The following is a 14,544-nucleotide window of genomic DNA, read 5'->3' as shown; positions in this document are numbered from 1 at the left end:
CTCAGGAGGAGCCTACCATGGCAACAGCCCCACGTGACACACAATAAGTGAGGTGGGCGCTGCTGCTCTCTCTCCTGCACATTGACCCATATTGCCTTTTCTGAAGTTGCTTATGGGATCAAGCTTTGTGTTGTTGTCACCATCAGCTCCAGCCTCTGCCTCTCTGACTTGGAGGATGTTGTTTCTGCTTGATCAAAGCCTGTTGGAAGTAAGGCAGAAGGTAGAGCCAAAGTCAGACATCAGATAGGGAACTTTGATGCTGTGTCCAGATGTAGCTGATCCTCTTCCTTTTCGCTTCTCAAGGTTTGGCCTTTGCTGCCTTCCAGAGCAATACGAAGATTAGGTCTTCGTGTCTGTGACTCTCCTGCCCTCAGACTCATGCCCTCATCTTACATACTCCCTTCTTCAAGATTCTTATTTGGGTAACCCCTGTTCTCCCTCAAGAAAACTACACTCATTCCATAGGAGGAGACCTTTCTTGCTTTCTGTCTGAAACTATCTTGCTTCTCGATGAGTTTACCAGAAAAAATGATGTTTGCTTCTGCACAAGTTTTGAGGAAGGAGAATGGACTGGAGTCCAGGGAAGGTGAACAGCGATTCAATCCTAGTGTCATCTTCCTGTCAATAGAACTGCTAGGCAATCGCCTAATCAACTGTCTACAGGGCATTTTTTTTATTGAGGTCATAATAGTTTACAACATTGTGAAATTTTAGTGTGCATTATTATTTGTCCATCACCATATGAGTGCTCCCCTTCACCATTTGTCCCCCCGCCATGGCAGCCCCCTTCTTCCTGGTAACCACTGAACTGTTCTCTTTGTTAGGGCAATTTTTTAAATAAGCAACACAGTCTAATCCTATATAAGAAAAGAATCCTTCTCTTACTAGCAGGACTCTGGCTCTGCCCTTAGGAAGAACTCTTGTGCTAAAGTATATTGGGCTATTTCTTCCTTTTTATGAGTGCTGGAGCGTTCAGGTGGGCTCACAAGATTTTGCTGTCTGCTTTATTTATCAACTAACATTATTAAATATGAAAAAATTATTTTAATTTATAGTGTCCTGAAGATGGAAAAGTTTTTGGATTTTTTTTTAATCCCTCCCACCGTTCACTATATCCCAGATGCCCCCACCCACCTGCCTCTCTTGTGTTCCCTTAGTGATCTTGGCATAATTAGCTTGTACTGTCTGCCGAGTGCATCCTGGAAAAGTTGAGAGCCCACCCCACAACTTTTTAAAATTAATTCCAGGTTGTTATGAAGTACTCTGCTTCTGTGTCAAGACATGTATCGTCTGTCCACCCTCCTTCCCCCCTATACACCAGTTTGAATGGAGAGCTTATTATCCATCAAAAGAATTTGGTCACACAGAAAAATTTAAGAGACATGTAGACTTTCCTGAAGAGTTTTGCAGGGAGGTGTGTGTTCATGCGGTAGGAGTTTATGCTGCACACCCCACTGCAAGTAAACCCATCTCCTTGATTTTCTGTTTTTCGCAAGATCTCCTTTCGGCCATCACATCACTGGGGTGTGTCCTCATGCTGTGCCCAGACTTAAGAGTCCTTTCCCTCCTCCTTCACCCTAATTTCTCCTGAGAACCTCAGGAGAAATTGTTGTGAGGGGAAAGTCAGCACTCCACTTCAGAGGAATTCTGATGAATAAAATCCCCTCTCTCTCCTTAACCTTAACGCCCCGCCCATTTTAGTGCGGCTGGAGGGAGGGCATTTTCTGGGGCCGGGTGCCTCCTGCCCTCCAAACATGTCTCCAAGGGTGATGTGGGCTCCTGCTCTTCTTGCTCAGCCCCCGCTGCCTCCAGGCCCACGACTCAGAGTTTGCTGGATGTATAATTTTTTTTTCTTAGGAATCCCAACTCCTTATTTCCTGCCCACTTTGCTTTTATACATTAAAAGTTGGCCTGGTGGGGCCTTCCTTCAATTTGATTCCAGTTGTACTATATCTTGTAGAATGTTTTTAGAAATTTCTGACTTCCAATAAATACCATATTATGCTCAGAGCTGATAAAGATCCCGCCACATTTTTATTTTTAAGAGGAAGTTAAATAGGTGGACTTCTAATGCCATCTTGAAGTAGGCAACCAGCTCTCTTTGGCTTAATTTCCGACCATTTTTCTCTTCAAACTCTCTGTCACCCAGACTATTTAACCCAGTTGCCAGCAGCTCACTCTACATTGCTGCGGTTGGTTGGGTTCTTCGATTTCTTCTCTACCTCTCTGAATTCTAGCATTCTTCACAAGCCGATACAATTCCTTCTACACTATAAAAATCTTCCAAAGTCATTCAGATCTTTTTTGAACACCTTTACCTTTTTCTGGTTGAACAGTTCTTTGGCAGTTTATCGAGGGCTGATCTGTTGTCTTCCTTCTATTGTTATTCACTCAATACATGTTTTAATTTTGTTTCTACACCTACACTTTAAACTTACCAAGGGCAAGAAGCCTCTTTGTATGTCCCGTGGTGCTCAATAAATGTTGAGTTTGTATATTTTAATTTATTTGGCAATAATTTCTAAACATTCATGAGAAAAAGTGTGTAGACAGTAGTAAGTGAATATAATACTTTGATTTAAGGTGGAAGTTATTCTCCAGGTAAAAAGGGGAATATAGTCATAATTATAATTATATCTGTAATAATTATATCTGATCACTTGGGGTTAAGGAAATTAATTCTTTATAGATTTATCACAGCCCAGAGCTGCTTCCATTTCCCCTCTGCTCCCAATACTGAGAGGTATTATTGTATCACTTAGCCATTCTCTTTCAAGGACTTTAGATTGATTTCAAATGGCGGGGTGATGGTGGTTGCGGTGTGGTGGTGGAAGGGCTGGAGGAGGGCTGGGGAAGCGATGCCAACAGTAGAGCGAGATCAGCAAAATGGAGTTCCAGAGGGATTAGCGAGCAGCTGGGGTTAATGGCTGGGCATAATGGGGTAAACGAAGTCTGAAGTTCTTAGTTTTCCCCCATGACCATCAATTCCCAGGAACGTTCTTGAGTTCCAGTGTATTTTCTAATTAATCAGATGAACTCTGCCCCTCAAAAATGGTGTGATCAAATTGTTGTGTTGTTCCTAATTAATCCTGCTGTGTACCTTGGCAAGTCTGCTCCATAGGTCATCTGCTAGGATCCTAGCCTGCTGATGAGTCAATAAGACCTTTCAGAGTTCTGTCAAGTGAACTGAGATATTGATTTATAGATAAAATAATGTGATGCCCGGCTTTGATGATATTACAAAGGTAACTAATTTCTCAAAAGTGCGCTAATTCAATATAACATAATAAAAAAAATTGCCTTGTATTTAGAGAGATGTGATTTCAGAACCTACAAATTGACCTGTTTCCAAAAGTTCATTTCTTCTAATGGGGAAGAACTTGTCTAATTCAGATGCCTCTCACCCTGGTCTTTTGGTGATAAAATGCCCTAGATCTATTCAAAAGTCACCAGTTTTATGGGCATTTTATTAAGCCAGATAAATTCTCTGGGGTGAGAATAGAGGTTGAGTCATCTTTATGATTTTTGCTGCAATCCAGTGCTTACTGGATGTGTGTGTGTTCACTTACATGGCTATACAAATTCCTATCCATCAAACTCGTCAGACGAAGTGAAACAATGACGTGAATGCCAAACTTGAACGAGCCAGGTTAATTTCCTGACTAATGAATTGAGTTGCGTCTTCATAACAATTTCTTAAACCCTAAGCCAAAATTAACTTTTTTTTGAGGAAAATTAGCCCTTAGCTGCTGCCAAGCCTCCTCGTTGTTTTTTTTTTTTTTTTTTTTTTTTTTTGCTGAGGAGGACTGGCCCTGAGCTAACATCTGTGCCCATTTTCCTCTGCTTTATATGTGGGATGTCTGCCACATCATGGCTTGACAAGCAGTGCATAGGTCTGCACCCAGGATCTGAACTGGCAACCGTGCCACCGAAGTGGAATGTGCAAACTTGACTGCTGCACCACCAGGCTGGCCCCCAAACCAACTTTTTAAAATAAAAGATCCAAGTTTGATTTTGTATGTATTTCTTCTTTATTTCTCAATTTCATTTTCCTTCTCTTTTCGTTTTTTTCCTCTCTTTCTCTCTTTTGTCCTTTTCTACTTTTCCTCTATTTACAACTGAAGCTAACCAGTCTTATTTCTGTCATATTCGTTCACGCATTCAAATATTTATTTGTGCAATACGCATTTGTTGAATGTCCTATTGTACTGGATCGGGTGCTGGGAAATCAGTTGTGTGCAAAATCCAGTTCCTAACAAACATTTATATATACACAATTTTTATAAGTGAAATAAAGTAAATGAATAGGCCATAATAACAGATAATAGTGTGGGGGTATACTTTTGGGAAGATCTCTTTAAAGAGGCAATATTTAATCTTAGGCTTGAAAGGTGGGAAGGAGCCTACCATATGAAAAGTAAGAGGAAGAGGGATTCAGTCAGAAGAAACTGACAGGCTCTAAAGTGAAGAATTGGTAGTTCAAAGTCATCCTGACAGAAGTGTGGAAGGTGAACCAGCGGTGAGGCTGGGGAGGTAGAAAAGGGCCAGGCTCAGTCTTGGAGACCATTGTAAGGGATCTAGATTTTATTTGAAGTATAGCGGGAAGCCACTAGAAGGGTTTTCATTAGGGAAATGACTTGGTCCAATTTATATGCCAAGGGGGGAACAGGGAGACCAATATGGAGGCTCTTACAGTTGTCCAGGAGAAAGTTGATGTTAGTGTGGACTAATAGGGTGACAGCAGAGAAGAGGCATGTCAAGAGATTTGAGATATATGGGAGGTAGAAATAAACAACATGCTGAACAATTAGATTTGGGGAGAAATCAAGGCGGTGCTCAGATTTTGGGCTTGTCAAATGGATAATGGTGCCATTTACTAAGACAGCGAAGACTTGGCAACATGTCTTTGTGTGTGTGTGTGTGTGTAAATCACACATGTGTTCAGTTCTAGGCATGTTAATTTTGAGATGCCTGTGAAATACTTGAGTGAAAATTTGGGTACATGAGCATGTAGTTCAGGGAAGAGGTATGTGCGTAGGAAATGTAAATTTGGGAGACGTCCGCATAAGGTAGGTATTTACATACTAGGAAATAGACGGCATCGCCCAGGTGGAGACTATAAATAAAGAGAAGAGGGCCAAGGAATGAGCTCTGAGATAGCCACCATTTGGACAATGGGTAGAAGAGGAACAGCCTGTAAAAGACATTGAGAAGAGGCACCGATGAGGTAGACAAAAACCATGAGAGAACAATGGCACAGATGCCAAGTCTGAAGAGCTTCAAGAGAAGAGAGTGGTCGGCTGAGAGCTGTGGAAGGTGGGGACAGAACAGTGCCCACCAGATTTGGCATTGCAGAGATCACTGGTTACCTGGCCAAGAGCAGGATACTGTCTTCTTGCATACTAATTTATGTTTTTTTAGAGGGTGTTACTATTCCTGATCTTAGTAAGACAGTATGAAAATTAGCCAGCAGCCTCCCAGTCTTTTGATGGTTAGTGGTGGTTTCATCTGGCTATATCAGGATCAGGAAGCATTAGACAGAGCTTATTTGTAATATATGTTAATTTTAGCAATTGTGGAGTTGAAACAAGTCGGCTATCCTTCATTGGGACCAGAATTAACAGCAGAGTTGGAAATAAATGTGCCTATGTTAGATATTAAACATTAATTTTTCTACAGTCCAATAAATAAGAATGGGTAACATTCCCCAGAAAGAAGTTCTGAAAAAATTTGATTAAACTTTTCATTTTGAAATAATTGTAGATTAAATGTAGTTCTACCTGTGTACCCTCCACCTGGTTTCCCCCGATGGTAACATCTTGCAAATATATCAACCAGGATATTGATACAGTCGAGATAAAGAACAATTTTATCATGACAAAAAACCTTGGAGTTTCTCTTTTATAGACACACCCACCCCACCTCCCATCCCTGAACCCTGGCAACCACTAATCTGTTCTCCATTTCTACAATGTTGTCATCTCAAGAATGTTATGTACTTGGAATCCTACAGTTTGTCATCTTTTGAGATTGGCTCTTTTAGCATGATTCCTTGGAGATTCCTCCAAGATTTTGCATGTATTGATAGCTTGTTTTTTTTATTGCTGACGAGTTTCCATAGTATGGATGTGACATAGTTTGTTTAACCATTCTCCTGTTTAAGAATACCTGGATTGTTTCCAGTTTTGGGCTATTATGAATAAAGCTGCAATGAACACTCATGCACAGGTTTTTGTATGAAAATAATTTTCATTTCTCTGAGAAATAAGTACCCAAGAATGCAATGGTTGGGTCATATAGTAGTTGTATATTTAGTTTTACAAGAAACTGCCAAACTGTCTTCCACAGTGACTGTACTATTTTATATTCTCACGAGCAGTGTATGAGTGATCTGATTTCTCCACATCCTTGCCGGCATTTGATGTTCTCACTATTTTTAGTCTTAGCTATTCTGATATTTGTGTAGTGCTGTGTCATTGTGGTTTTAATTTCCAGTTCCCTGATGGGTAAAGATATTAAGCATCTTTTCATGTACTTATTTGCCATCTGGATATCCTCTTTGATGGAATGTTTCTTCATATATTTTGCCCATTTTCTAATTGGATTTTTTTTCATTGTTGAGTTTTGAGAGTTCTTGTTTTTTGTTTTTTGTTTTTTTGTGAGGAAGATTGATCCTTAAGTAACACCTGCTGCCAATCTTCCTCTTTTTGCTTGAGGAAGACTGTTGCTGAGTTAACATCTGTGCCAATCTTCCTCTGTTTTGTATGTGGGACACCACCATAGCACGGCTTGATGATTGGTGTGTAGGTCCATGCCTGGGAGCCAAACCTGTGAACCCTGGGCCGCTGAAGCAGAGACTGTGAACTTAACCATTATGCAATGGGGCCAGCCCCTTGAGAGTTGTTTATATGTTCTGGATACTGACACTTTGTTGGTTATGTGGTTTACGAATATATTCTCCCAGTCTGTAACTTGTCTTTTCCTATGTGTTAGGGCTTAACTCTGGCATTTTGTTATTTGTTTCCTGTTTATTTCCTTTGTTTCTCATTCCTCTGTTTTCTTTTCCTGACTTTCTGTGGTTTATTTGAACAATTTTTAGGGTTCCATCTGATTTATTTATAGTGTTTTTGAGTACATCTCTTTTTATAGTTTTCTTAGTGCTTACTCCAGGTGTTGCAATATCCATACATCGTGTCATATTCTACTGATAGCAACTTTTTCCCACTTCAGGTGACGTGTAGAAAACTTACTCCATTTATGTTCTTTTACACTTCCCACTTTTAAAATATATTTGTCTCAAGTATTTTCTCTACAGTCATTGATCACCATACCAGATGTTGTTATAATTCTTGCTTTAACCATAACATATAATTTAAGAAATTCATAAGTATTAAGATAATCTATTATATTTACCTCTATTTTTACTTGTTCTGATATTCTTTTTTCTTTCCTGAAGTCCCACAAATTCATCTTGGATTATAATTTCCTTTTTATTTAGACAATTTCTTCAGCCATTCTTTAAAGATAGATTTATCAGCAACAAATGCTTAGTTTTTCTTCATCTGAGAATATCTGTATTTCCCTCCATTTTTGAAGGATATTTTCACAAATATAGAATTTGTACTTGATAGTTCTTTATTATTGTTCTTCTTATTTTTTTTTTTGAGGAAGCTTAGCCCTGAGCTAACTACTGCTGATCCTCCTCTTTTTGCCTACATGCCGATCTGTATGACCAGATTCATATCTAAAGTTATACGACCACACAATAACCAGACCCCATCTGCACTGAAACCATTTAATGACTTTTTACATCATCTTTTCTTTTTCCAGTAAAAATAAATCACGTACCCAATTTAGCCCTAACCCTCAATACATTGCAGCAGCAGCTCTGATTGCCCATGGGTCCTGTCCCCATGCTATTCCACACTATTCTGTAAATAAAACAGCACTACTGCCAGACCTTGAGAGTCCAAGAAATCTTTCTTTTGACTCCTTGACTCACTGACCCCGCATCAGTAGATATGGAGTGAATTTTTAGTTAGTATTAATTGATATTTTCCTTGAGCTGTATTAAAAATTTGTTACAATATTTAAATTTATAAATCTTGTTAAAGATTACTAGTGACTAGCTCTCATTTTTTTTTTCCTTAAATAAAATGTCCTTGGTAAACTTCAGGCTCATATTGGTATATGTGTATGATTTTCTTCAAATCAAACCTGAACCAGAGAAACTTTTGCTTTAGTTTTAGTGGTGCTTGTCCTAAATGTGCAGGCTCTATTGTTCTGACTCACTGGAGTTCTGAGAGATACTGAATAGGCCTTGACTGAAATTTTCTTCATTTTCTTTTTAAATTCTATTGAAAATATTGTCTTTGTCTTAGAACTATTGGAAAGATACAGACTTCTATCTGGGCTGTCCCCAGCAACCACAAGGATCTGAGAAGCGGCACCTCTGTCTGGGGAGAGGACATTCCTGCAGACTTTTCCTCCTCCTTCGGGAGAGTGATGAAAACAGAGAAAGAGCACACTTGGTTCTGTGATGAGCCGACAGCCACTGCTTGGTGACACTGTTTTGTGAACATCCTCATCTTTGCCAGGTCCCCTGGTGTGCCCTCGTTCTTTATCTCCACTTTGCACCCTCAGGTGTCCTAATGGAAAAAGCAAATCACCTGCAAGGGGGAATCCGACTGGTCCCTGCTGCTCCCCGACTTCCCCAATATCTAATGCCAGAAGACAGTGGAACAATGTCCACAAAATTCTGAGGGGAAGAAATTTTGACCCAAGAAAATTACAGTCAACGAAGAGGGTTCTTCAACCAAAGACTTCTGGTGAGTGTTTCGAAGTGCATAAACCATGTAAGAAATTACAGTACTCATGAAAATTTATTTGCCAATGAATCTAGAAAAATAAGAATTGAATCAAAATAAAAAACACCAGAATAGAGATGCTAAAATAAAATGACTGGGAGGTGACTTGAATCCATTCAAATATAGATCTCATGCTAAAACCCTAAGAATCATGGTTACGGAATATAAAGTAAATGATATAAATCCAAACAATGTAAAATAATATTACAACTAAGAAAAATCAAGGAGTTAGAAGAAGAGATATGACAGGACATGTTCTTTTATGGCAAGGAGTTAGTCAATTATCTGAAATTGAAGCATGTAAGAAAAAACTAATGACTGAAAACTAAGTTTTCCTCTTTTTTCTTATCCTTAGAAAGATGTTTTAAGCAATAATGTATCTTATGAAGAAAGAACACTGATTTTATGTTCACAATTTTCCTTCTGTTAAATTCAGTCTGTTTTATTAAAAGTGGTATGATCCCATTTAAGTAAATGTAATTTATTCTATCTATCCCTTCATCCATCAATGGATACATATGCACAGACAAATGCCCCCTTTGGAAGACGGGTGACACGGTGTTCTTTTCTAACTCCAACCCATCACGGCTTCCATGGGGCCAGTTAGACAGCTTTGAAATGTGTTCCCCACAGCTGAGAGACACAGAGGACTAGGGTCTGATAGCTGCATAGGAATTCCAGAGGGTGAGAGAAGGACTAAAGGCTACTCTGATGGCAGAGCCAGGAAAAGTGCTTGGTTCTTGCTGTGCGTGGAGCGACTGTCAGGGTAAAGGATGCCTGATTGTTTCCTGTGGACACATGTGGACCAAGTCGGAGAGAGACCTGGTGTGCTGTCTTTTGGAGGCCTTTTTTATAGGGTTGACTGGCAGAGTGAGGAAAACTTAGCATAAGAAGACTGGTAGCATGCCTCTGGATGCCCAAGCGTTGAAGAAGGAGTTGCTAAGAGGCTCCCTGGGGTCCTGGGAACTTCTGAAGAGCCCAAGGAAAGCACCACCACAATTCATGTGTAGTTAACAGGGAGGCCCATCTGGGAATACTGGTCAAGCAAGAACCCCTTCTTTCCTCACTTGCTGCTATCCGGGTTTGACCCAGGAGCAGTCTGAAAGTGCAGCTTCCCTGTAGGGCAGGAAGTAAGCTGGGAGAGGGTAGAGGGCAGAAGAACCACACAGCTCCTTCCTCACTTCTGAACTGAAGCCAGAAAAAGTTAAACGTTGGAGAAAATATAATGCTAAGCTGAGCTTTGGAACTTCCACTATTATATGGGACTAGGTATTTTAATTTTTGAATTATTTTTATGACTAATGGTGACTGAAGGATATTTTGTTATTTTCCAGGAGTTCAGAAAAGTCGTGTGCACCTGCATGCAACCACATGTTTGCCATGAGAGCCCAACACTTTCCTGCTGCTCTGTCTTCATAGAAAGCTCTCTATTGAGTGAAACCCTACTCTTCCTTCAAGGCCTGGGTCCAATGTCACCTCCACCGTGAAGCCTTCATAGATCTACTCAAATGGAAACTTTTGCTGACTCCTCCATACTCTCTTAGCACCTTAGTTGTGTTATTGGTTTAGCACAACACAGACCCTACCTAGAATGTCACCAAAGTCTATGCTAAGCAAAACTGGATTAATTTGCTTAAAAAGTGCTCACTTTTGCATCTATGTTAGTCTCTCTGTGCTCATGGGAAAAGTAGAGCAATATCACTTCAAAACATGATGGAAAAGAAAATTAAATTCTCAGCCCCGGGTCCTATGAAATTGTGAACTGTCACCTTTACCATCCCAGCAAGGCTCCTGGTGTTTAGGAAACCGGAGCACAGCTGAAGTGATGATTTTGACCCTCATCCCTGTGACAGACTGCAAGTGTCAGTTTATTCCTGCATTTTCTGTGGAGCTTTGCCTTCCTTGTGACATGATGCTTCAGTTTATGCCTAGAACCCCTTCCTGCCAAATGATGTCTGCCAGGGGATACGTGATGCTGCACAAAATGGAACAATTACAGAAATAGGTCATATAAGATTTCGGGACCTTGTTGACGTGGAGAAGTCACTAAATTGGAGACACCATGAAATCCCAGGGTCCCATAATATTGATGGAACTGGGGTTTTGCTTTGTACAATATTTTATGGTGGGTGGGGAATGACTGTCTACCTGAACCCACTTTTAAATATCTATAGGAATAGATACATGTACTGTCTCCTAATAGTAAATAAAGAGAAGGAAGATGTGCCATATTTAGAGATGACGCTGTCCTCTCCAGTTGAGGCAGATTCGGTGATGGTGTTAGAAACAGAGATTGGTTAAAAGGAATGGGAATTATGAAGTAATCCCCTCTCTGCCAAGTAAAAACTTAGAGCATATTCTTGGCTAAATCGTTCAACCTTACAAATTTCTTCCATGAAATTTCCAGTTTGTATCTGTAAAAAACCTCAAATTACTTAATTAAAAAATGAATGTTCCCATGCAAAAAGAAAGGAGGATCTTCTAACAAGCACCAAAATAAAGAAAAATAAAATGAAACCAAAATCTTCTCTCCAGAAGTGCCCACAATGGACAACTTGGTGTAAATAACGAATATTTAATTGGCTGCCAAATACCAATAATAATAAGGAAAGAATAATCTTGTCGCATAGCACAAGGGTTATACTTTCTAACATCCTTCCAAGGTGAGTTTGGTTCAGGTTACCTGAGTTTTAGTTAAATCTGTGTAAGAATGACTTCTTAAAAATTAATATGGGAATTAGCCATATTATAAGTCAAAAAAGCAAGTTTCCAAAACCTGCCTTAACTAATACAAGTCTTCAGCTGTCTGAGTCAGCATGAGGCCAGGAGAACCTGAATGTTTTGCTAAGAGACCTGTGAAAAAAGTAGAAAAATCCAAATCTCAGAGGAGGGCACTTTTGGAATAAATGTATACCTAACATTCTGAAGGGAACTTTCAGTGCAATAAAGAGAAGGAGTTTCTATTAGGATATTTAGGAAATCTAAGAGATACGTTTATTGGGCTCTTCAATATTTGAAAATAGCTTATTTCCTCCCACAAATGGTATACAGTTTTTTGTGGGTCATTCTGAGAAAATTCTCAGATGTATATGAATTTGCATATACATTTTGAAAATGTACATGAAATTTCAAAGCTATTTTCTGAACTGTTAAGCATTTTGTTTTTGCATTGAACTCTGTTATAACGAGCAAATCACTTGAAAAATAGATGATTCCTTTTCATAGTCTTACTGTTAGTGTGAATTGAAAAGATTGCTTTCAGCTTTCTCTACTCAGTTTTTATGGGGTGTCACTCTTCCTGGCTTTGTCTGCCACCCATTTTCTTTATAAGTGGGGAGGGTTTGGTTTCAGTGAATGATTTGTGTCTTTCTGTAGACTATTTGCTCAAAGTGACAGGAGGGAAAGGTTACAAAGCTTTACTGTGTTCTCCTGTAGGAGAGTGCTGGTAGGTAGAACAACGTTTTATTCTCCAAATCCAAACCAGCCTTGGTAGGTGGGGAGAGGGGCATATGATCTCTACCAGGAAATTACTTGCAAAGTCAACTTAATCTTAGAATCAAGAGGATGAAAGAATTTTGCCGTGTCTTCTGATCTGTCTCGTGTGTTCAGGTGGGACACTGTAAGCAGCCTCCTCATTTTCAGTCTGTTGCTTCCTCTCGCCTTTCCCCCTTTCTCCTCCCTATCTCCTGCACACTCTCTTTCCTTCTTCCATTCTGTTGCCTCTCCTCCTCCTCGTGGAACTTTGTCGATCTCTTTCCAGATCGCCCCTGACTTGGACAGAGTTCAGGGGAGAGGCCCCTGGCTCAGGGATCACAAGATTTAAACCTACAGCACGTAGAGAAGCTGCTCTTAAATCCCAAGGCATTCACTGATTGACCCATACTGTGGTCTAGTTCCAGTTCAGGAGCCAAGTGTTGTGTCCTTCCACTGGTGTCTTAAGGAAATCACAAAGTTTGTGGTGTGAATGAGGGTCAAGCTGGGACAAAAGCATCTTTAGAACAAGCTGGAGCAATAAGCCGCGTGGCCTCCCCCACCACCCTGACATTTCTGGGTATGTATTTCTAGGAGCTCACTTACCCAGAAGGTTGTCACAGCAGCACTCAGGGCTTGTTCCTTACTGCCTCAACTGTTTCTCTTTTAGTGCAGCCAAATATAACACCACCAGGAATTAGCACTTTAAGAAGTTTTTTCTATTGTTAGTAGTTTCTGAGGAGTAATTTCTTAGTGCTTCGCTCTCTTAGACTGATGTTTTCAGTAAACACACTCCACACTTATTTTCCGTTGTTGACGTTGTGATGCTGATTCCCCCTATGGAGGAAGGCCTCATTCTCCCAGTTGCTGGGGGTGCTGCCAGAAGACAGCCTTCAGCCTTGGCTCCCTCTGGAAATTGCCCATGGCTGCTCTGGGGGGCAGCCTGCACTACTCACCAGTTTCAGGGGGAATATAAGGCCAGATGCCCTTGCTGCAATGCAGGCCAACTCTGAAGGGCTGTCCCAGCTTCCCTGTGCCTCAGAGGGGTGGCTGAGTCCTTCGTTGAGGCTGCATCACAGTGCACTTCCCTCTCTGCTTGGTCCTGCTTCCCACCACTCCCTTCCACAGGGGCTGAGTCCAAGAGCCTTCTCTAATCAACTCACTGCGTACTAATCTGCTTCAGAGTCTGCTTCCGGGGAGCGCAACTGTGAAAATTCTCCTTTCCTAGTCTTACCAGGGAAGACAATCAAACACAAAATTAAAAAAATTGTTTAATAAATTATTAAAGTAACAATACATTACACGGCATTGTGCTTTAGCATACCAGAGTCAAGCTCTCATCCTCTTTGGTTGGGCCACAAAAATGGGGGGTAGGACCCCAAATAGCTGGGAAGAAGAACTGAGATTTACATTTCTTCACAGAAAATGAATGTCCAGAATGGACCCAACACCAGGATAGCAACATTGGAAGCAGCTTCCTGCAGGGCTGAAGGCACAGGTGTAGACAGGGTGCCTTAGTTTGAACTCTAGCTCTGCCATTTACAAACTGTGTCTCTGTCCCACACTCCCCTCATTTGTAGGTGAGAATAATATTATTTACCCTGTGGGTTGTGACAGACCGAATATATGAACTAATAGTGGCCGAACCATATATAAGAACACAACTCTGACCCACAATCCATAGCAACTGGCCCAGAAAACCAACCCATTGTCCATGGGAAGCAGCCCGGGAAGCCAGCCTTCTATTCTCAAGTCAGACTTGTAGGAAATCAGACCCTCTATTTCTAGCAAACAATTCAGGAAGCCAAACAGTAACCCCTTGTAACAATTGGCCCCAAACAGCCAGGACTTGATTAATAACTGGCAGCTTCCCTGATTTTTGTCTCTGCTTTCAACTTAGCGCTAACCAGGGAAAGACAAATTGCACCCCTAACCAATCACATAGGATTTTCTGCTTCTAGTTAGTCCTCCTACAGCTTCCTCATGCAGACACCCTCCAGTCAGGGCACACCTGAGCCTTTCCTTTTTTCCACTGTAAGGCTTTCCCCTTCCTCTGCCTGCCTTTGAGTCTCCGCCAAATGTAAGTGATAGTGGCTGACTCCCTTGCTCTCTTGCAAGCTCTGAATCAATAGCCTCTGCTTGTTCTCATTGGTGTGGGCTTTTTTTATTTCACAGTTATTGTGGAGGTCCCACAGAGACCTGGGCT

Source organism: Equus caballus, chromosome 27, assembly GCF_041296265.1.
Source record: "Equus caballus isolate H_3958 breed thoroughbred chromosome 27, TB-T2T, whole genome shotgun sequence".
In the NCBI taxonomy this organism is placed as follows: Eukaryota; Metazoa; Chordata; class Mammalia; order Perissodactyla; family Equidae; genus Equus; species Equus caballus.
The sequence above is the reverse complement of the archived record's forward strand: the minus strand, read 5'-3'. Positions refer to the sequence as shown.